This window comes from Saccopteryx leptura, chromosome 7, assembly GCF_036850995.1.
Source record: "Saccopteryx leptura isolate mSacLep1 chromosome 7, mSacLep1_pri_phased_curated, whole genome shotgun sequence".
Classification (NCBI taxonomy): domain Eukaryota; kingdom Metazoa; phylum Chordata; class Mammalia; order Chiroptera; family Emballonuridae; genus Saccopteryx; species Saccopteryx leptura.
Window position 1 is genome coordinate 116,643,638 of NC_089509.1, and position 23,320 is coordinate 116,666,957.

At 59.6% G+C, this 23,320-nt stretch overlaps 1 protein-coding gene across 2 annotated transcripts in view; it reads left to right on the top strand.

The window, feature by feature from the left end:
- The window catches only part of SH3BP4 (SH3 domain binding protein 4), a 104,947-nt gene that overhangs the window by 32,616 nt on the left and 49,011 nt on the right, over nucleotides 1-23,320 (top strand). The gene's annotated exons all lie outside the window — the stretch shown is intronic.

Consider the following 23,320-nt stretch of genomic DNA (forward strand, 5'->3'; position numbering starts at 1 on the left):
CCCTCCAGCGGGAGTTGAGACAACAGGCCTGTCTTCATGACTGTCCGTCATCAGGGAGGCAGAAGGTCAATGGAGAAAGTTCACGTATGGGGGCTGGGGTGGGGAGGGCAGCACAGAGGACGTTTGACAGCGGTGTGTGACGTCCCCTCCGACACCTGTGTGGAGCCCCGTCCGCTGAGGCAGAACCTGCGCCCTGTCCCAGGGGCCCCTTCTCCGTTCAAGAGTTTCCTCCGCTCCTTGTTCCCTACTCACCCGAGCGGCTTTGGGTCTCGGCACCTCGCTTTTTCAGCCCCGTCTTACACTGAGGTGCCCGCTTTCTCTGCCATTCCAGGGGGCAGGGCACACGTGCCCAGGGGTCCCACCCGCCCCTCTGCCATTCCAGGGGCCAGGGCACACGTGCCCAGGGGTCCCACCCGCCCCTCTGCCATTCCAGGGGGCAGGGCACACGTGCCCAGGGGTCCCACCCGCCCCTCTGCAGCTCACGAGGAGCAGAGCCCGAGGGAGGCTGTGTGAGGCGTCAGCGTGGTCCCCGGACCCCGGCCGCGGGCCGCTCAGAGCTAAGTGAGCACCATCCCGGAGAGTGGACCGCCTGCCCCGTGGGGCCACCCTCTCCTGGCGATGGACGGCTGCTCGTGCCGGTCCTCACGAGGTGAGGGTAAGTCAGCACTGGGGGCACTCCCTGGGCAGAGAGACGTGAGACGCGTCGTGCAGGTGCAGTGGCTCTGGTGGGAGGTGAGGGGTGGTGGGCGGAACCTGGCTCGCACGTCCCTTAACAAGCTCCCGGACTGCTGTGTTCTGACCCGGACCCGATGCCTCATGTGTTCCCACTGGTGCTAGGGGCTCGGGGGATCGGGAGGGAAAGGCCCTTCCATGTGGCTGTGCCCTGTGCCCAGCCTTGCTGGTGGCCGGCAGTGGGGGGTGGTAACCACTCGGGACAAACAACGGACACATCTCTCAAAGTGCACGCCGCCCCGGTGGACACCTGGCCTTTGGATTGACTGCCTTCTTCAAGTGTGCATTTTTTAATTTAAAAAAGAAGACAAAAGACTTGTTTTTAAGATTACATTTTAAAAAATATCTTGTTTAAAAAGGAGGGTATTTCCTGAGGTTGGTCGGGGACTGCCTTGCTTTCCTGGCGCACACTCTGCTTGTCTCGGCGAAGAGATTAGGCACTGAGGAGTCATTGGGGGAAAATATGTGAAAATGCGGACTGGTCCTCTGAGAACTTGATCCGGGTCTTAGATTTCAGAAGATGTTTGTTCCCGTGGTTCCGTCTCTGACCCAGTTTCTGTATATGCTTTGGGGGTGTGGCGTGTTATCCAAAGAGGGCGTGGCTGGGCTGTGATGGGTCGCAGATGGAAGGACTGTGAGTCCTTTGATGCTCTTTTGAAATCCGTATTCGTCCTTTGCTGCATGCTCCGCTTTGGTTTTCTAACCTGTGCTGGTCACCTTGGTCCTGACGGCCAGGCTGACAGAGGCCCCGTAGCCACTTTGCAGAGCTGAGTGGGCACGGGGGCTCCTGAGGGCTTTGGTCCAGGAGGACTCAAGCGTGGAAGGGAATTTGGACCCCCTGAAAGGGCCGACTTGGGAAAACGCTGACAAGCTGTGTTGTCCCTCTCTGGCCCCTCTCACTGTTGCGAGGGTGAGAGGTTGCCGGGGTGAAGATCTGACCTCCGGGAAGGAGACTCCAAGAGGTCAGCTGGCCGGTGGTCCTGCTCGGGGACAGCTCGGTCTGCAAGGACACACCGAGGAAGGGCTAGCTGGGGACTCTGAAAGAAGGGAACCAGCCCTTTGAAACACCACATGTGCGGTGACCGTGGTGACAGCATCGTGTTACATTTGCTCACCCCACCTCACGCCGAGGATACAGGTGGTCACAGCGTTCAGGGGCCAAGCCAGGATCTGTGTCCACGTTCAAACGGGGTCTAGGCTTCAACACACGAGCTTGTCCTAAATATACGCAGCTCCTCAGCACTTGGGGCAGGGGGAGGCTTTGTTCTGTGTCCTCTCCCGAGACTCACAGGGAAACTCTACACCTGGCCTGACCAGGTGGTGGTGCAGTGGATAGAGCGTCGGACTGGGATGCCGAGGACCCAGGTTCGAGACCCCGAGGTCGCCAGCTTGAGCACGGTTTCATCTGGTTTGACCCAAAGCTCACCAGCTTGGACCCAAGGTCGCTGGCTCAAGCAAAGGGTTACTCGGTCTGCTGTAGCCCCACGGTCAAGGCACATATGAGAAAGCAATCAATGAACAACTAAGGTGTTGCAATGCGCAACGAAAAACTAATGATTGATGCTTCTCATCTCTCCGTTCCTGTCTGTCTGTCCCTGTCTATCCCTCTCTCTGACTCTCTCTCTGTCTCTTTAAAAAAAAAAAAAAGAAAGAAAAGAAACTCTGCACCTGGTCCGGGCAGGATGTTTAACTTCTTCCTATTGAACAGACGCTGGGGCTCTTCTTACTGCTGTCACGGAAGAAGGACAGGAGGAAGGAAGTACAACATCGGGACCTGGTCCAGCGTTCTACACCCGTCCCCGGAGACATCCTGTCTCACCGCAACCTGCCTCGCCTTGCTCTGTGGGCTTCGCGCTTGACGGCGGTTCTGTGTACCGGTGTCGCTGGTGCTGGCGTTGCCCAGGACCTGGGGCGGGGGGGCAGCTCCCGACCGCTTCCTCTCGCGGAGCCGTTGACACCGCTGAGCCTCGGTTCTCTCATGTGCTCGGAACGCCCTCACCACCGGTGGTCTTCCAAGTGGGTCCAGGGCCCGACAGCATGGCGTCCGCCTGGGAGTGAGTTCACAGTGCGCGTTCCCAGGCCTCCGGGGCAGAGACCAGCCGGCTGTTCTAGCGAAACCCTCCAGGCAAGGAGTCTGATGGTGCTCCTGGTGAGAACCAGGGCTTTACTCAGATCTAAGAAGTAATTTTCTTCTTTGAGGTTTCTGCTGCGGATTTGGCACTAAGCCCCTCTGGTCTTCTATGTGTCCAAGAAGAGGAAGGCCGAGTCCCTGTCCTCCACGTGGTGACCCACGGGCCCGTGGAGAGCAGGGGAGAGCCACAGGAAGTGCGGACACTCGCATGTGGTGTGGAGAGCCCTGCTTTCCACCTGGGGACCCGGAGGCCGGGGACGGGGTAGCGAGGGCCCTGGCGCTTTAGTTAGTACAGGGCGGAGCCGTGCCGGAGCCGTGCGGGATCCGGGGTCCTCGCAGAAGCCCTGCGCAGGAAGGCTGCCTCACGCCACTGGGAGTCACTCGCACCTGTTTTCCATCCCCAGACTGGGGCCGTATCTCCCCAGGTATCCAGGGGAGACGATCACAGGTCAGAATCAGAGTCTCAGGACTTCCCTGGGAAGGTCTCCTTCACCAGCTGTTAAGTGGTCATCAAGACCGCGGAGTTCAGTCGCGCGCCCGCTGATGGGGCCCCGTGCTGGGAGCTGGGTCCCACAGTGGACGTCCTGGAGTAAACTCATCAGCCAGAGTGGAAGCTAGTCAACGCCTGGAGGGAGAAGAGTTTGTTTGTCTTCAAAGGGAAACAGCCCATTAGATGTTTATCGTCCAGTCTTCCCAGTGCTGGGAGGGTCGTTCTCGAGTGTCGTTTGAGGGGTGTCTTGCATGCACTCTGACTCCCAGTTTGAGATCAAGCAACAGCAGAAAGACACTGGCTGCACAGCCCGCGCCCGAGTTCCCCGGGATTTACTGTTTTCCCCTCCGATGTTCGCTGCTGTCTACTTGCCAGCCCGTTCTTAGTGACTCACCAGATATCCCACTCGGGTGGCCAGAGAAGCTGCTCGTCTCACCGGTGGCCGTGCGTTCCTGTGAGTTAAGAACACGCACGTTTCTGGGATGACAAGGCCAGTCAGCTCCCACCCGAGGGAACAGAAGCCCAAAGGAGGAGGAGGAGGAAGCAGCTCTCTGGCCACAGGTGTGGGCGTTCACAGACCTGAGAGAGGGTGCAGGCGACACACCTAGTACCTCCCGTGTCGCACACACAGACGGCAGCCTCATCCAGGGAGGAAGGACCCTCAGAAACACCTAGTACCTCCCGTGTCGCACACATGGACGGCAGCCTCGTCCAGGGAGGAAGGACCGTCAGAAACACCTAGTACCTCCCGTGTCGCACACATGGACGGCAGCCTCGTCCAGGGAGGAAGGACCATCAGAAACGTGGGCTGCACGCGAACTACACGGGGCTAAGTGGTTCCGGGTCAGGTACCAGGTCGGAGCCCGCGGGTCGGGTAGAGCGAATGGACAGACACATCACGGAGGACCGCAGTGGGTGTCTGGTCATTTGTCACCGTCAAACCCTGCCCTTGGCGCTTCGTGTCCCATAGAAGAGCAAGGAAAGGCTATTCCTGTCATATCCTCTGTGTGACGTTTGAAATGTGTCGCAACCCTGGGAAAGGTAAGTGACCCCGTTCTGTATTCCGTGTAAAAGCATCTTGACCACACGCGTCGGGTGACGTGTCAGACACTCGCGCTGGGCTGGGTCACCCGCCACCTACTGAAGTATATTATACTGTTTCCACGAAGTTTCCCTGGTGCTGACTTCGCTAGCATGCCACTGCCAGCCTACCAAAGTCTCATTACCTCAGTTTTGTAAATTGGTCACCTTTAGAGTTTCTTCTATGAACAGTGAAAAAGTGGGGGTCCGTGGCCCAGGTCCTAAGATCTAGATGTGTCTTGAGTATCACTTGCATAAAATCTGGAGTGGGTGGGGTGGGGTAGGGTGGGAGGGGTCCCCTGTCTGCCGAGGGAAGCCAGGAGAGCCTTCCCGTTTGACCGTGGGGCCAGCACCAGGTCACGGTTCCGACTCGATGACGTTGACCTTTGGGGCCATGTCGGCCTCCGTTTATAACCACAGCTCACGCCTGCCTTGTTTCTCTCTTTCCTTCCTGGTTGCCATCTCTCATGCCACCTGCTACCTTGGCCGGGGCCTCTGGCACCCAGCCGCGCGCCCACGCGTGCGTGCCCACTTCCTCGTGCCTGTGCCTGCCCTGCCCTGGCCCGGCTTTTTGCCGCCACCCCACCCCTTTCCTAAGTGAGGCTGGTGGAGAATTGGGGTCAGCACACTTTTCCTGGAGAAGGCCAGCCAGTCATGCTTTCGGCTTTGTGGGTCTCACGGTCCCTGTGCCCTCGGCGCACAGAGGAGCTGTGGACAGAATGTGAGCACACAGGAGTGGGGCTGTGTTCACTCTGACTCATTACAGGCACCGCGAGGGGAGTTTCCTACAGTTTTCACTTCGCGAAGTACTATTCTTATGTTGAGTTTATCCCCGGCTATTAAGAAAAATAAATAAACGAACACTTTTTGTTCTTGGGCCATGCAAAGACAGGTGACACACTGGGTTTGGCACAGGGGCCAAAGTTTGCTTCTAGGACAGGGCAAGGATTTACGGGGCTCCACTTTCCCCGTGATCTACGACTGTGGCACTTTCGGGCACGAGCATTCCTGCCCAGGAGAGACTCCAGCCCCGGATGTTAGCAGATGCAGGATGTGAGGGACCCTTTGGCTACTGGATCCGTATGTGTCTACCACGGTGGCTTGGAAACCGAAGGAATAGGTGTAGCAGTTTTCTGGTTTCTCCAAAGCCATCCTAAAATCGCTTCCTCTCCACCCTTCAAGAATCTATGTGCTGGGTGAGCGAGTACGTCGGGCCGCTGAGCCCGTACTGAGGTGGTTAGAGAAAAGGATGAAGTTCGGGGTGCTTGCTGACCTCGGGAAACCGTGGGGGTCCTGCCCCGAGAGATCCAGCCCTGCCCCGTGGGCGGCTCTTGCTGGGGTTGGCACCTGCCAGCCTGCAGGTGGATGTGGGTGAAGTGTCTACTGCAGCCCCCAGGGTGGGACAGGTGGTGAGTGTTTTTCCTCCTTCTGTAGATAGAGCGTGACAGCTCCCGAGGGCTGCCATCACAAAGTCCCGCAGGTTGGGTGGCTTCAACAACAGAGGTTCACAGTCTCACGGGTGTGGAGGCCAGAAGTCTGGGGTCGCGGATCCTGGGGGGGGGGGGCTCCGAGTCTGAGGGAGCTGTGCCAGACCTCTCCCCTCCCTCTGTGGGTTCACCGGCCATCCTTGGCATTCTCTGGCTTAGCGCCCTGCCTTCATGTTCCCATGGCATTCTTCCTGGGTGTGTCAGCCTCCAAATGTCCCCTTTGTCAAGGCGCCAGCCATATCGGGATTAAAGACCCACCCTAATGACCTCATGCTAACTCGATTACCTCCGCAAAGACCCTGTCTCCAAATAAGGTCGCGTTCTGAAGTCCTGGGGGCCAGGACTCCCCATATGAATTGGGGGAGGCCTCGTTCCACCTGTATCGCCCAGAGAAGTGGCAGGAATGGCTGAGTGTCTTCTGGGTGACTGTCCTGGGATGAGACTTTAGGACAGAGTTGTCGTTTGTCTTTGTGTGACTCAAGTTTTCTCAGTGTCACGGGCCTCTGGTTGTTGGTTGGTCCGCCGGGCGCTGCAGACTCCTGGGCAGGCTCGGCTCTCTGCACTGGTATCATCAGCGGGGATTTGTAAGCTGTGGTTAAAACCTCTGCTAAGGGAGGCAACAGGACAGACATGCTGAGCTCCCAGGCTGTGGGGGAAGAGCCTTGTGGTGGAGACGCCTGCGGACGATGGCGCCTAGTCTTCCTGGTATTGCTTCTTCACAGCTCTGTGGTTCTTGGCGATTTCCCCCAAATTTGGCCTAATGATGGCATTGGTGTTTTTTGGACACACACACACACACACACACACACACACACACTCACTTTCAGGGGAGGAGGCATCTTGTAAACGTAAAGACTTTATGCTAACTTGGTGAACCCACACTAAATCCTGACGGTTTGGGGGGAAAGGCATGGGGACTGATGGACCCACACGGTGCCCTGTGGCTCCCTTGGGAGACGAGCTTGGCTGGGAGACCATGCCCGCTCTCCTCTCAAGAAAGCTGGTCTGTGTGCAGAAACCTGGGGCCCTCGGAGGGCAAGGGTATGGAGCTGGGGAGGCGGAGAGAGGCTGCTGGTCCTGTCCACCTAATCCACCCACCGTGCACAGCCCCACACCGTGTGTGCGCCCTTTCCCACCCAGTGTCCAGCATGACGTCATGATGCCCCGGTTCAGCCTGGTGGGGCAGCTCCGAGTCTTCCCATCCTGGCTAGGAGGCGTGATCACCTGATCACCCCCTGTCTGGGGACCCGCCACAGGGTCCTGTGAGCAAACACCCCTACGCTTCAGGCCTGCGGCTGTCAGGAATGTTCTCTACCCCCAAGAGTCCCGGAAGAAACGCGTGAAGAAGCCCGGAGAACTTGCAGGGCCCTGACCCCGAACGCTCAGACCCTCAGCGCTGAAATCTGCAGTGAACGAGGAAGACGTTGGAAGTGAACGGCTCTTCTAGAGTAAGAAACTGGGGGCTCTCCGGAGTTAAGATGGGCTCGCGGTCTGCCTGCAGCCATTAACCATCATTTAGTTGGTGCCCAGGGACGGGCTTCAGCCAGCCTGGGGTGCGGTGGGCACTCGGGAGGGAGCCCGACGCGCCGGGCACAAGGAGCGGACCTCTGCAGGGACTCCGCGGCCTCGCCGGCCCCCTGCCTGCCCTTCGTCCTCCGTGGGGGGCCCAGCAGCGTGGACACCATTGTTCCCGCCGAGGTCTGGGGGGGCTGGGGGGCTGGCGTAGGAGGGAGAAGGGCACCAAGTGCTGAGGCTGGTGCCCTGACTTTTGGGGAGTCACTTGTAAAAGCCAGAGAGAGAGCAGAAAACCCCCCACGCGTCCACTTCCGAGAGCCCCGCCCCCCGGTCTGCGGAGGGTTTCGCTTCCCCTGGTGCGTTCTCGGTTCCTTTTCCCCTTTTCCGGGTGATGAGGTTCCGGTTCCCTTTCCCCTTTTCCGGGTGATGAGGTTCCGGTTCCTTTTCCCCTTTTCCGGGTGATGAGGTTCCGGTTCCCTTTCCCCTTTTCCGGGTGATGAGGTTCCGGTTCCCTTTCCCCTTTTCCGGGTGATGAGGTTCCGGTTCCCTTTCCCCTTTTCCGGGTGATGAGGTTCCGGTTCCCTTTCCCCTTTTCCGGGTGATGAGGTTCCGGTTCCCTTTCCCCTTTTCCGGGTGATGAGGTTCCGGTTCCTTTTCCCCTTTTCCGGGTGATGAGGTTCCGGTTCCCTTTCCCCTTTTCCACGCCATGAGGTTCCGGGTGGTTCTGTCTGGGCACAAATCTCCGTGCCCCCCGCGAGCGCTCTGATGGATGCGCGTGCTGCGGTCCCCAGAGTATCCTGAGCCGTCCATGGGCCTGTGAGCCTCAGGGTGGACAGCGGCCCCTTGTTGCCTGTGTCTCAGACACCCTGTCCCCACCCCCATTTCTCCAGCTCCTTCAGGAGATAATCTGTTGTCCCGTTGGAATGTTTTCTGGCCTTGTGGCCTTTTCCGTGGCGTTCACTGGCTGTGGTGGAGCCCCCCGCCCCCGCCCGTGGGCTGTCTCTCACTGTGGCACCTTGGGGAGGTCTGTCTCTGCTTGGAGATCAGCTGTTCCCCTGTGTGATGGTCTTTTGTGCTGGTTGATTCTGCACCCACCCACCCACCTTTCTATACAACAGGAGTTCATTTTACTGTTGAAGCCCCCGGGCTGGGGGAGCACAAGGTCCTGAGAACTGGTCAGCGGTCCCAGCATCTCGGGGGATCATCCTTCCCTTCTTGCCATGTTCACTGTGACTGCTGTGAAATGTTTACACGGACGAGGGAGGGGCTGTTCTGGGCTGTCTGTCCCGTTGGGGTCCGGCGGTGGCAGTGGGGGGTGCGTGCGGATGACAGCGTTGCAGGCCGAGTGGCCTTGATTTAGGGAAGGTGTCCAGAGTTCCTGCCTCCCCATGCACAGCCAGACCAGGTCCAGGGTCCCTCAGAAGCCCAGAATCTCTCTATAACCCCGTTCAGACGTCAGCCTAGATGCGGGTAGTCAAGAGGGGAGACACGGGGTGGTGACCTTCCGTCTCCTCTCTCGTCATCGTCAAGCCTGTTGAGGGCACCTGTCAGAGACCTGGGCTCGGCACTTGTCACGTTAGTGCCCCGCGACAGGAAGAGCCTCCCCGTGACCCCACCATGGGGGGAGGAAGCTCACTGCTGGAAGTCGACCGGAGTGTGTCTGTTGGGTTCAGCTGATGAGATTCTTCCATTGAGAAGAGGTGGAAGACCACCGTCTTTGCAGGGAGGGGTGTCAGCAGGTGGGGGAAGGCTCCACCCTTGTGGAAAAAATAGCCCCCAAAAAGCCCTTGTCCCCTTGGGAAGTGGACAGAGGTCCCTGTGCAGGAGGTCTGTTGGGGGCAGTGTTGGGACCAGCCCCGGGGGGAGGGAGGGCGAGGTGGGCAGCGAAAGCTCTGTGGCCTCAGCAGAGCCCTGTGAGACTCGCAGGAGCTCCGCTCTGGGGGGGGGTCCCTCAGTTTTCCATAGTAAGGAACAGGGGGAGGGTCCACCCTTTCCCCCTGCCTGGCCATGCCAGGGGGGGTCGTTCTAGGCAGGGTCCTGCCGGCCATACCCCCAGCAGCCGCAGTGGTGTGGGCCTTTGGGCGCCACCAAGAGCTGTGCACCTGGTCCTCACCTGGCTACGTAAACGCACCTTCTCTCCACCTGGTCCTCACCTGGCCACGTAAACGCACCTTCTCTAGGTGTGGAGAGTCTTGGAGGGACAGCAGAGACATGCATGGGTGGAGCTGGGCGAGACTGGACCTCAGGCCCTGCTCGTTTCCTGGAGGGGAGGCTGGGTCCTGGGGCTTCGACTCCGACGTCAGGGAGCTGGTGGCCCGTCGCAGGAAAGCGATGCACACAGGTGCGGGACTGAGTCGCCACGCCTGGGCCCGCTGCGTGGAGGGAGACAGCCGCGTCCTGATCAAGGTGCACGGCCCTGTGTGCAGGAGCAGCTCAGGAGGGAGAAGCAGCTTCCGGAAGCTTCCAGCGGCGGCCCTGGGCTTTGCACAGCACAGCAAATGAGCAAACGTCTCCCTCTCGGCTCTGCCTTTCCGGGAAGGGAGGATGTCACCAGTGCACCTGGCACCAGAGTTTCCCAGAACAGCCCCTTACGATCTGTGACTTCCCCTCCGTTGCTGCCCGTGGAACATTCTCGCTCTACGCAGAACCGGACAGGAGCCCGGGTTGGCTGCCCTGTGGTGTTTGCACAAAGGAGGACTTCTTACAATGGAAGAGGTTCTGAGCTCCCAAACAATGGCCAGCGGGGCGGAGATGGAGCTGAGGGAGCTCTGGGTGGCCCTGTGGGAAGTTCCGGGTCACCCCCACCGGGGCTCTGGGGCAGCGTCTGTCCTCCGAACACAATAGCGGAAAATGTTCAAAGGAAGCACTAGCCCTGTTCAGGAGGAGTAACGAGGCAGTGGGAAGTCCCAGCAGACAGGAGAGAGTCAGTGATATCCCCGTGGAATGTTCTGGGCTGTTTTCTGAGCCGCCCTTGTTGTTATTCCCGGGGCAGCTGAAGGAAACCCTCTTTTGTGAAGTCACGGGTGGGGGAGATCACCTATGAGATCTGTGGCAGTTCTTGTGTTAGAGCCTGCCCTCCCCCTGGTGACAGGATTGAAAGGAATTAAAATGGACATTTGCATAACCCCTGGTCCTAGAGGGGATTTGAGAAGGAAGAGCTCGCTCCCCTCCCCCCCGCCCACCCCCCAGGCTGGCTGTTTCCTTTCAGGGTCTTGTCTGAATAAAGAAAAGTCTTCCCAAATGGAGTGGGCGGCTGCTTGAATTATTGGCGGTTTTCCTTTAACCGCACAATCCTCTGTACAACGGGGGAGAGGGGTTGGATCTGGTGCCATGTTCCTCTCTCCTCACAGGGCTTTGTTGGCCGGGATCCGTCCCCGCCTGTGCTTTTAGGATCAAAAGAATGTTTGGGATGTCTTGAGGTGACGACCTGGGGTGGGGGGCTTTTATTAGTGACGTGAAGAATTTCGGGAGTGTTCTGGTCCCCTAACCGGGCAGGGCACGGAGGAGGTCTGGGAGGAGACTTCGAGGACTTCTGCTCAGGAAGCTGCTGCCCGTGGGCCTTGCCTTATAAGTGCGGCCCCCTGGCCCGGAGGAGGCTGTGGTCTGTCTGGGCGGCGGTGAGACCCAGTGAAAGGCAGCCACATTCCTAGCATTCTTTTGGCCTGGCGTTGGCCAGATGCTGGGGTTTTTTTTTTATCTTTTTTGAAGTCAAACGCAAGTATGCAGCCCGGTTCTCTCTAGATAAACCTGAGAGATCCCATCCCGAGAGATCCCATCCCCTGAGAGATCCCACACCGAGGGTCGTGCAGCATGATCCCCCACGGTCTCACCTTCGGATCTGGGGCACAGCGTCCCCAGTGCAGGCCTCCTCCTGGGCAGGACGGGAGGGGGTGGTTGGGGGGGTCCTGCCTGGGGCCCCTCCCTGGCTCCAGCAGTTCCCTGGCTGTCATTGATGTGGCTGGTTTTTTCTGGCATCGAGCCAGAAGTAGCAAGGCGCCTGGCAAGAGGAAGCAGGAGTGTGGGACAGGGCCTGGCAGTCTCAAGGGTCCCTTGTCCTCCATCCTGGCACTGAGGGCTCCCTGGAGAAGAGGCTCACCTTTCCCTGCCTCCTTGGAGGTGGCCAAGTGGACCTGAGTGTCAGCATTGAAGAAGACCCGCCCTGGCTGTGGCGAAAACGGCCTCCTGACAGGTTTGGCCAATGTTTGTGGCTTTTTTTTTTTTTTTACCCCAGAAACATAAATGCAGTGTTTTCTGCATGTTTCTTCATATTCAGGATCGGATTTGTCTCAAGTCCATTGTGAAATGGAGCCTCCCGGGGTTTCCACGTCTACGCCCAGAGTGTTGCTGGTGCCTCGTGTGATTTGCATGTAATTCCTGCAGCTTGGGGGTCAGGGTCTTCCCCGGCCAGGGAGGCCCCCGTTTATCGCTGTCAGAAAGAGTTCCTTACGTGCCTGTGGGTACTGCCGCTCCAGACGGTGGACCCAGCGAGCGGGCAGGAATGAGCAGACACCCGTGCCCTTCACTTTGAGACCCCTATGGAGGACGGGTGTCACCAGAAGCCACAGAAATCGGCCCAACGGCCCCTCGGGTTGTGTGCCAGCTGAGTCTGGAGGTCCGTGGGGGAGGCCCCAGGCTCCTTCCCCAGGCTGTCCAGCTCGGGACGCTGCGGCTGGGCACCCTCCGCATGCCGCGTCCTCTCCAGCCCCGGAACGCTGCGTCCTGCTCATTTTCCAGATAAGAGATGAGGCTCAGCGAGTTCAGGATCAGAGGATTATTGTTAATGAGTAGCAAGGACCAGGCCTGGAGCCACGTTGGTGTGCCGACGTTGGGGGGCTGGTGGCCCGTTGCAGGTAAGCGATGCACACAGGTGCGGGACTGAGTCGCCACGCCTGGGCCCGCTGCGTGGAGGGAGACAGCCGCGTCCTGATCAAGGTGCACGGCCCTGTGTGCGGGAGCAGCTCAGGAGGGAGAAGCAGCTTCCGGAAGCTTCCCTCACCCCTTCCTGCCGCCTCCCTCACCCGGTGCCGGGGAGGGCACAGGAGCTACGCGGGCAATGCCGCCAAGGCCAGCGCCGGCCAACGGAAATGAATTTTGAGTCGCCAACATGAACACGTGACTAATTTTTAGAGTAAAGAGAAACAGGTGAAATCACAGGGCCTTGCTTCAGGCAAAGATAAACCTTTCAGAAACCCACCATGACCTGTCCAGTGAGGAACACGGATCGGATCACCCCGGACCCCAAGACCCAGGAGAGGGGAGCCCCCCACAGCCCGGCCTGAACTGGAGACGTTACTCAGCCCCTTTCAAGACCTTTGCATTCAAACCACCTCACATGTTGTCCGTCATGGAACTAGTGAGGTCCTACACGGGCAGAGGGACAAGAAAACTGCCTCCCGCCTCAGGCTAGACTACAAATAGCGTTTGCGTTCTTGATAGAAACTTCCAGTTGTCCCCTTATAACGAGCCTGCCCTCTCGCTCTTCTGAAAGCAGGCTGCAGCGTGAGGACAGCGAGATGTTTTTAACATACTTGAGGCTTTGCCGGTAACAGGTGGGAATGAAGAATAAAGAGTCTGCCATTGTTCATGTCAAGTGCCTTCCAAGTCTCTTGGAACGGCCGCGCTTGCCTGAGACTTAAAAAGAAATCTCCAATCTAATCAGAAACCCCGGTTTTCCTGTCTCTCTGGCTGGAGTTTCCCCCCTTTGTTAGCTCATTATTGAAAGTTGACTGGGCAGGCTGCCGTTGAGCCAGGGCAGAGGAGGGGCTGCGTGCCACCCTCGGGTCAGGAGAGCGTCTCCGCCCAGAGCCCGGGGCTCTGGTCTTGTTTCTAAACGTGCTCAGCAAAGTCCGTCGGTTTCCTTGGACCTCAGTTTCCTCACCTGCGGACGTGGAGCCGGCGTCTCCGAAGGTTCTCTAAGTAAAAAGAAATTAGGTAGGCACTCAGACTTGTTCGACGAAGACGAAAACAAAAACCCGGGAGAATTATTAGAGAGACTCAGACTGAGCATGGCAGGTTCGCCAAGGACCTGGGCACCGGAGTTTGAGAAATAATGCTGCTCTTCAAGAATTGTGCTTTTTTTGCCGCTCACCCGGCGCGCACCCGGACCCCCGCACGCACCTGGCACGCACCTGGCGCTCACCTGTTCCCCACACGCACCCGACCCTCCGCACGCACCCGGCCCCCCGCGCGCACCCAGCGTGCACCCGGCCCCCGCACGCACCTGGCACGCACCCGCCCCCCCCCCCGCACGCACCCGGCCCCCCCGCACGCACCCGGCGTGCACCCGGCCCCCGCGCGCACCCGGCCCCCCGCGCGCACCCAGCGTGCACCCGGCCCCTGCGCGCACCCGGCCCCCCCGCACGCACCCGGCCCCCCGCACGCACCCGGCCCCCCGCACGCACCTGGCACGCACCCGGCGCTCACCTGGCCCTGGAATGGTCTGTGAGCCAAGGCCCCATGGTCCTGGAGGGGCGCTTCAGCGTTTCCCAGCTCCCAGCATTCAGAAAGAGAGGGGTGGGGTGGGTCAGCCCGTAGACTGAGGCTCTGTGTTTATTGATCCATTGTGGGGACCGTCAGGGCTCCAGGGATGCCCAGGCTGGGGCGTCCCTAGGTCAGGGAGTGATGGCCACTGGTTCTCCCAGGACGGGGAGGAGGTGGCATGCTTCATCCTCACCTGGGTTTCTATGGAAGCTTCCCGTCGCTGCTCCCTTTCTCCTTCCCTCCTTCCCTCCTTCCGTCCTTCTCTCTGACTTGGCCACAGCCGCATCATTTGAGGCAAGCCATTTCACCTCTCTGGGACGTCCTTTTCTCACATCATTACTGGGGGGGCCCCCGAACATGAGTCCAATGGCTTCGTTGTGGACAAGTAGTTGATGTGGCCAAGGAGGAGGGTGGACCTGGCCCTGACATTTCTCCAGCACATTGCCCTCCTGACCTCAGGTCACCCCAGGGGTCCCAAAGATCCCAAAGAGGGATTAATATGACCCACTGGCCAGAGTGAATTACTGGGGGCTCCTTTTTCCAAGCAGTGAGCAGCTGGCCGGGGGCGGGGCTGAGCAGAAGGACTAACCCAGATTCTCCTGGCTTGTGTGCCGGCTGGTGTTTGTAGGATAAACAGCAAGCTGAGGTGCCCCTGACCTCAGCTGGGTGGACACAGGGCCTGCAGTCACAGGTCTGGTGCGTTCCGTACCTCCGTCCACTCTGTCCCGGGGTGGGAAAGGACTCGAAAGGCCGCTCAGCCACGTTTCGCGTTCGGCAGAGGAAGCGGACTTAAATAGCTGGTGGTTGTCCGAGGTCACACAGTGTCTTCCTGTGACAAGCCGCCATCTGCCCCCCACCAGGTCCAGGCCGGCCCACTCAGCCGTCAGCGCCTGCCTGCATGGTGTGTCTGTCGTCCCGCCTTCTTGGAGACAGGATTACCTTTTCCTCTATCTCCCCCCTCAATCCATCCCCGGGCAGCCCCTGACCCTGCGCCCCGTAAACACGGCTCAATTCTTCTTTCTTACTTGTTGTCCTCCCTAAATCCTGTCGGCACCTGCAGAGCTGGGGCATACGCCCTCATCCCTGCCTTCAGGATTTTGATGAAATTTAAAAAGCGGTGCTTCATGCTCTGGGCCGGCCTGGCCTGGGGATGTTCTTTGTTTAACGATGGAGGACAGTGGTCTGGGCCCATGGTCCTTTGAACGCAGTTTCTATCAACAACAGAAGAGATGTGTTTACACTGACGGACTCTTAGCAGGGGTCCTTGTAGAAGGCTTGCAGCCAAACGTTACAGATGTGGGTGGTTTTCTGAAGACGGGCCTGTGGCCCTTATCAGATTCCTCAGAGGGTCTGCGCCTTCAGAAAACATTCACAGCCCCTGACCTGGAGGAAGGCCCTGACCTGCAGGAAGGCCGGGGACCTGCTTGGAGATAAGGGGATGTGGAGATAAGGTAATCCGCGGGGCGCTAACCCAGGGACTGGGCCTCTCCCCTCAGCTGGGTCGCGCGGCTTACCCATGATTCAACTTGACAGAAACCAGTCAAAACTCTTTATTTCCTTCACCTCATTCCTATTTTTGTTTTTTGTGAAGTCGAGATATTATTTGCTCATTTACGGAATGGGGGGAGACCTGGCTTCTGAGAGGTTTCCTTTTGGTTTTTGTTGAACTTGGACTACTCGGAATGAAACCTGGAAGTCCAAGGTGCCCACCGGGTTGGTTTATAGACACCCAGGGTCCAGGTCAAGGGGCAGCGTCCCGGTGACTGACAGGCCGGCAGTCGTCTGTGGGGAGGTGACCGGAAAGTGGGGTCCTGCTGAATTGTCTGGGCTCCGTGGTATTCAGGTCTGGACGTGGCACTGGAAAAGAAACGAGTGAGCCGGTTCTGAGAGGAGGGCAGGGTCTTAAGTGAACGGTGCACGTGGTTCTAAGGCCGTGAACTTGACAGAGAAGAGGCCTCGGGGAGAAATGTCACCTGCAGTGCTGGTTTCCAGTTTCCAAAGCTCTTGGGTTTGCTGTTCATCTTCTCGGAGCAAGATGTGTCCAGCCAGATCTTAATTGGCACCTCATTTCACAGACGGGAGAGCTCGTGCCTCAGAGAAGCTGAACAGGGATGGACTGAGGTCAGACAGGACCTCAGCACCCTCCCACGGGGTCCCCAGCGCCGAAGAGGCGGGGCGATGGAAGGCCGAGCGGGCTTCTAGAACTGTGCGCCCCAGTGGACGGAGTCAGTCACGCGACAGTAGCAGAGTCCAGGAGGGGCCCCGGTGGCTCGGCTCCGGCGGGAGGCTGCCTTCCAGATTCCTACCACTGCTTCCATCTCTTGATTTCAAAAGGACACAATGTAACTTGAGAGCCGGCCTACATCTCCCTGGGCGTGGAATTCTTCTCAGGAGGCAGTTTGCCAGGGAGTCACTGGGGACTTGGTTGCCCACATTGGGACGCGGTGTTTCTGCAGACATTCTCCAGGATGTACGAGAGGTCGTGGGTGTGGGCACCTTCACAGCGGTGCTGCTGTGCTGTGGGGGAGTGAGTCTGGGGTGACGGAGCTGACCCCATGGGGACGGGGACCAGGGGCTGCAGGTGTTCACTGTGCCTCTGAGTGGCTCCCGGGCCCGGCCCACCACAGTCCTTCCTGCAACTTGACTTGGGAGTTTCAGGCGGTTCCAGTTTTTGCTCATTGAGTTTGAGCTGGGTTTTCAGTCTTAAAAAGCCACCCAGGACGGCCCCTTCCCTGTCTCTGTCCAGGGGCGTTGCTAGTCTAGGAGGACCACAGTGTCTGGGAGCTTGGTCGGCGGCTCTGACCATCCGCCGCGTCCTGGCTGTTTGCCGGGGTGCCGTCTGCCGCACGCACGCCCTCCGCTTTATGGCTTCTTCTCGTTGCCGGACCGGCCCCTCTGCTGACTGCTTGTGGGTTTCTGTCTCCGTCCTGACGATAACCAACGTGTCTGAGTGCGTACAGCTTTTAAAAAAACTGATTGATTGATTTTAGAGAGAAAGAGTTGGGGGGGGGGGGGGGGGAGAAGCATCAATTTGCTGTCCCACTTATTTATGGATTCACTGGGCGATTCTTGTCTGTGCCCTGACCAAGGGATCAAACCCACAACCTTAGCCTGTCGGGACTGTCCTCTTACCAACGGGGCTACCCGGCCAAGGCAGCACGTATCATTTTCTTTCTTTAAATAAAAGTATTTTTTCAGACTGCACATGCGTAACATTTTAACCCCAAATGCTTTCTGCTGGGCCTCTCGTTCCTAATGTAGGCATGTCACTTAGGTCCTGCACTGTGTGTCTTTGGGGTCACCTGGCTTCTTGACCATTTTAAACACTTACTGAACTGAAAGTTCACGATTTTCACCAGTCACGATTCAGTGACGTCTCGTGTACTCACGAAGTTACGCACCCACCCCTTCTGTCTCGTTCCAAAAACCCTTGATCGACTGGGAGGGAGACCAGGCAGCAGCCCCTCGACCTCCGTCCCTGTCCCCCGCCGCTGACAGCCGCTGACCTGCTTGCTGGCTGCCTCTGCGGGTTGCCCTGTTCTGGACACTTCTCGTAAGTGGAGCCGCACACGGTGTGACTGCCCTCTTCCACGAATCCTGCTCTCGGGGTTCCTCCACGTGGTACCAGGTGTCACCATCTCCTTCCTCCTCGTGGTAACGCGCCACTGGAGGGATGGGTCACGTGTTGTTGGTCCACTTCCCCGCCGGTGGACACCTGGGCTCTGTCCAGCTTCGGACTCTTGTGGAGAGTGTGGCCAAGCGTCACTCTGTCCTGGGGTCCTGACTGCATCCTGAGAGCTCTGGGCGAGCACCCCCGCTTTCGACGCCGGCTCCCCCCGCCCACCCATGCTGTCCCCAGTGTGTGTAACTCTCCAGGAGCCCGGGTGGACCTGGTGTTGAGATTCCCCGTTGGCGAGGACCACCGCGGGTGACCGACCGTCACCGAGAGGCCAGTTTGGTGGTGTCCCTGTGGGCTCGTTCAGCTGCGTGTTGACACAGCGATGCCGGGAGCAGGGAGTGACCCCAGGAAGTGCTGCTCACTGGGGGGGGTGACAGCAGAGCTGCTCAGGTGTTTCTTCAGGTGTGGTCCCGGGTCACCTGCATCCAGGATCATGTGGTAGCTGTGTTTTGAGAAAACAGCCTCCCGGGCCTCCTGGCTGCTGTCGGTCTGTCCCTGGCAGCCGTTCCGCACCTGCTGCGGGTGGATCTGAAGGACGAGCCGTGGAGGCCCCCTCGCCTCTCCCTGCAGCGTAGCTTGGCACTCTCCCCAGCCCCCCTTGACCGGCGGTCCCCGTCTCCTGGGCTCTGTAACCACTGCCCCCTTCCCCTCACCCCTCCTGTCCTGCACCCCACCCACACCCCTGCAGACTGTCCCTTCCTTAAGCTCTTGTAAAACGATGCTCATCTGAGCACGTGGTCCTTTTCCGTCACGACTCTTTAAGTGACAGCTCAGCCTGTCCCTACCCAGCAAAAGTGCCCCCGCGGGGGCAGCACCCTGCCCTCCACAGACCCCAGGCTCCTCCGAGCTGGAGCGCCGGCACCCCGGTGGGTCCCTGACCTCCTCTGCTCCGTGCGTCCGGCCCCCGGGCTGCCCACTGTCCTGGCCCTGCCTGGTGCAGCATCCGTCAGAGGAAGCACGTGCTCGCTGAGCTTCCTGACTCCCGGGTGTGCAGTTGAGTGCTCAGTCTTACAGGCAGATCGTGGGGTGGGGGAGGGAGAGACGGCCTGCTGGCTTTGGAAGGGTGGCCCACCCTCGGGTCGCCTTGTGCCCAGCCACTTCGCTTCCTTGCATGGCTTGGAATCCCACGCTTGTGTCCCTGGGTGTGTGTGTGGGGGGGGGGGCAGGTGCCCAGTGTCAGCGGAGTCTCTGCAGCTGTTCACACCCAGCCTTCTGGCTCCAGCCTCTAATCCTGTCCTGGGCCACGCGTGTGCAGGAAACCTGAGAAAGCTGTCCCCTCCAGACGCAGCACGTGCTGGGCGCCAGCTCTTCCCACCGGAAGGGAGGGCGGGGACAAGGACAGCAGGTGGCAGGTGGGGAGCCCAGCCTGGTGTCCAGTGTCTCTTCCTGCTTTGTTCCAGTAGAGTCCTTCCTCCCTCCCTTCCTCCCTTCTCTCCCTCCCTCCCTTCTCTCCCTCCCTCCCTCCCTCCCTCCCTCCCTCCCTCTCTCCCCCCCTCCCTCCCCTCCTTCCCTCCCTCTCTCCTTCCTTCCTCCATTCCTTCCTTTCTGCCTCCCTTCCTCCTTCAGGAATGGATGTGTTTGTGTTCAGAAAATCTCAGAAGGCCACTTGTAGCCTTGAAAGTATTGTACCTGAATTCGTGGGTTTCGGTAAAAATGGTGGATCAGTCAGGAATTTGTGGAGCCACCTGTTTACAGGAAGCGTCTTCCCTTTTAGCTGTAATAGAATTGTAACTGCTGCAGAAACATTCCAGACAGGAAGCCAGTGGGCCGAGGGCGGCCCAGGCTGCAGGGCTCTCGGACCCACCGTCTCTGGACTCCAGGACCACCTCACTCTGCTGTCGCCTGCGGGCCAGCATCCGGATGGGGTGTGAGCTCGCCCCGGGGACGGGAGGGTTGGTCTGTGCTGCCCGCCATGGTGGGCGAGGTCTCACTGAGACCCAGCTGTGACCGCTCCCTGTCTGTGGCTGAGTTCACCTCTCAGAGGCAGAGTGGTTCCAGCAGTGACCACGTGGCCGACAGAGGGTAAGGCGTCACTGTCTGGCCCTTTGGAGCCGGCAGGGGACATCTGGCAATACCTGGAGACATTGTTGGTCATCACGACCGGGGATGGTGTGCTGCCGGCGCCGGGAGGGTTGAGGCTGGGGTCCCTTCCCGCAGTGCCCAGAACGGCCCCCACAGAAGACCTGGTCAGGCCCCGAGTGTCAGTCGTGCTGAGGGTCAGAAACGCTGCTTTTTAGAAAATGTCTGCTGTTTCAGCTGAAGAATTGAGTGTTGGGGGGGGGGGGGGATGTCCAGGATGAGTGGTTGTGGGCGTGGCCTTTGCTAAGCACGGAGGGGGGTGGGGCAGGCTGGGCTGGAGGGTGAGGCCATGGGTGGGAGCCTCCCGCGTGGGGCTGCAGAGACCAGGCTGCCCAGAGACACGGGCTTGGGCATCGGCAGAGGCTAGGCAGCCCTTAGCCCCGGTCCCGGGGCCTGGCTGTGTCCAGGCCCCAAAGGAGAATGCCCCCTGGGAGGAGAGCGGAAGGACGGGGCTGGACACTGGGGACGCTGGACACCAGGGCGGGCGGAGGACGAGAACCGTCCAAAGGCGGGCAGGAAGGACCAGCGCAGGGGGGCAGGAGGGATGGAGTCCCTGGTCAGGAAGCTGCCAGGTGAGAAACCACAGGCGCTCACCCTGAGGACAGGGGGCCCGGGGGGTGCGGCTGCAGGCTGGGGAGCCGGCCCCCGCGGGAAGGGGCCCGGGGGTGCGGCTGCAGGCTGGGGAGCCAGCCCCTGCTCACAGGGCTGCTGACTTCCTGCAGAGACCGGGCCTGGGAGAAGGTGTCACCAGCAGTGACCTGGACATCTGGTGGGAGCTTGAGGAGATAAAGCCGAGGACAGAGCACCCGAGGTGGCACCCCGTCCTCCTCGGGGACCTGCTTTCTTCCCCTTGTCCCTTTTCCTCATTCTCCATCGAAATACTCGTCCCTGGTTCTTGACAGGCAGAGGTGGGTGGAGGAAAGTTCTCCCGGCTGCCCTGGGTCCCGGCGGTGCCCTTGGGCTCCAGGTCACGCTGGCTCCCCCCTTCCCGTCCACGGGCCTCTCCTGACGTCACGATGTCGCAGTCAGAACTGTAGGGAAGCAGGCCGTATTCTCCGGTACGTTCCGTCCTGCAGGAGATTGGTCCTGTCGGTTCAAGTGCATTGGATCTTGCCTGGTGCTGACGTGTAGGAGAAGCTGAGAAAACGGGGTGATTCATGGAGGGTTACTCATCTGTGCTTTGGTTTAACAAAAAACAATAGGGGCCTGATGTTCTGATAGCCCTGAGGGTGCGGGGGGGGGGGTTCCTCCAGGCTCCGGTCACCAGGCGCCAGGCCGGACAGGTGGAGGGACATCTCGCATTCTTGGAGTTTGTCTAGATGTGAGCTGATCCGTCTGGTCTTGGCGCGGGGCTCTGGCCATGGGCCCTGGACCCACTCGGCCCCGCCTGTCAGCCGTTAGGAAATCTTGGTCAGGTTTCCTGGCCTCTCTGCACTTTGGTCTGTCACACGGAGTTAGTCATCGTGTCCGTCTCACAGAGGGGCTGGGACGTCCAGGGGAAAGAGTGCCCGGAAAGCACCTAGGACAGTGCCTGACACACCCTCCATGTCCAGCAGATGTTGTTGGGTGTCCCAGGTTCCTGGGTGTATCCGTTTCCCAGGGACGTGTAACAGGTGACCCAGAACTGGGCGGCTTAAAACAATAGCAGTGGATTCTGCCGCCTTCCGGAGGCTCCACACGGGGAACCAGGGTGTCTCCAGGGGTCCCGGTCCCTCTGAAGACTCTGGTACGAACCCGTCCTTGTTTTTCCTACTGAGATCTTGGGGTTCGTTGTGTGGTAGCCTCGTCACTTCAGTCTCGGCTTCCTCTTCCCACGGCCACCTTCCCCCTGTGTGGCTGCGTCTCCACGTCTCCTGACAGGGACACGGTGGTTGGTTGGGTGGAGGGCCCACCGGAGCCCAGTGTGACCTCATGTTAACTTGATCGCATGTGCAGATCCTGCCCCTGGGGGCTGCCTTGTCACGGTCTCCATGTGGTCCCTGCCCGTGTCTTCAGCACGCCCGCCCGCCCGCCCGCCCGCCTGGGGGAACGGGGACCGTCTCGTCCTCCTGCGCTCTTCCGCAGCTCACAGTGCTGGGCGAGCCCTCGGTACCCGTGTGGTTAGCGACCGAGATTAAGGAAGACGGCGCGTCTGATGACCGTCAGGTGTCAGGACGGACCCCTGCCCCTAACGGGTCCGTGGACAGAGGAAGTCGGGCTTCGGAGAAGCAGCCGCACTCGTGTGCCGTGACCTCAGAGCCAACCCCGAGCCCTTTGTGGGCTTAAGTGCTACTTATCGAGTGACTGTCACTGTGCCAGGTACCGCAGGGGGTGCCAGGGATGTTGAGAGACGGGCGCCCCTCGCTGACCCAGAGCTAATGGCCTGGCTGGAGAGACGCAGTTAAAAAGCAGCGGACAGCCAATTCATCAGGTCCCATTGCAGGGTGCCTAGGGCGCCGGGGCCGGTGACCACATATGTGGCGTTGACTCAGAGGGAAGCTTATGATGCCCACAGGACTGGACATCCATGGACACTGGCAGCTGGCCTTCTGCCCTCGCGTGGGGTCACAGGGCATTGGCAGCTGCTGGGAGCACCCTGGGGGAGCTGTCCGGGCGGGGACAGCAAAAGCAGTAACTGTGACAGAGGTTCCTGCCTCTGGGGGTGCGTAGTCCGTGGTCCCCTCTCTCCCCACCACATCACAGCACAGTGTAGTGATTGACAGCCTCAGTGAGTGGCTCAGGGTCCTCACCAGACGGCTGGTCATCTGCAGAGGCTTGTTTGTGCCTGTTGAGTGGGGTGATCGTTACGGACGGGGTCCCAGCAATTCTTCTAATGGGAGCAGGGGAGCAGCCAGAGTGACGGGCCAGGTTTTCCCCTTGTTCTCTTGTGCGTGAGTGTGTCTACATGTGTCTCTGTGTATTTCTCTGTGTATGAGAGTGTCTGTCTGGGTGTGTGTCTATGTGTGTGGTTTTGTGTGTCTGTCTTACACAAAATTCCAAACTGGGGTTGCCCCCTCGTGTCTGTGGGGCACGTGACCGACTTCACTGGGAACAAGCGTCTTCCTTTCACAATCAGAGGTCCGTGTGCCTGCAGGCCTGGCCCCATCCCGAGCCTCACTCCCGGTTTCCCTCGCCGGCCTGGGTCCGCACCGGGTTCTCTGGGCCTCTCAGGACACAGTGAGCTGCCCCGGGTACCTGGCCGGTTATTCCTATGGTCCAGCTGGTAGATCATCACAGGATAAACCCCAGTCAGACTCACGCCCAGTGGAGTTCTGTGGGGTCAGTTCTGCACGTGGGGCAGTGAGGCCTCTGTGTGGGCAACTGTGAGCACGCCAGGCCCTGGGGTGGAAGGGTCCCGGATTCCGGAGGCCACAGTGGGCTGCTTGTTACGGGGCCCTCCGTGCGGGCTCCGGGGGTCACTCAGGACGGAGTTGCTCGTTGAAGAGGAGAGCTGACATCCCCCGGGGGCTCCAGCCTGCGGCCGGTGGGGGACCCGTCACTCCCACCTGTGTGCTCGGTGCACGGGTGCACGGCCACAGAGGAACGAGGCCTGCCGCTTTGAGTGCGCTGGCTCGAGAGCGCGGGTGCAGTCACATCTAGAAAGTGCTGCCCTTGTCGTGGATTTGTGATGGGGTCAGGTCGGAGTCACGACTGCAGAACTGTGCAGG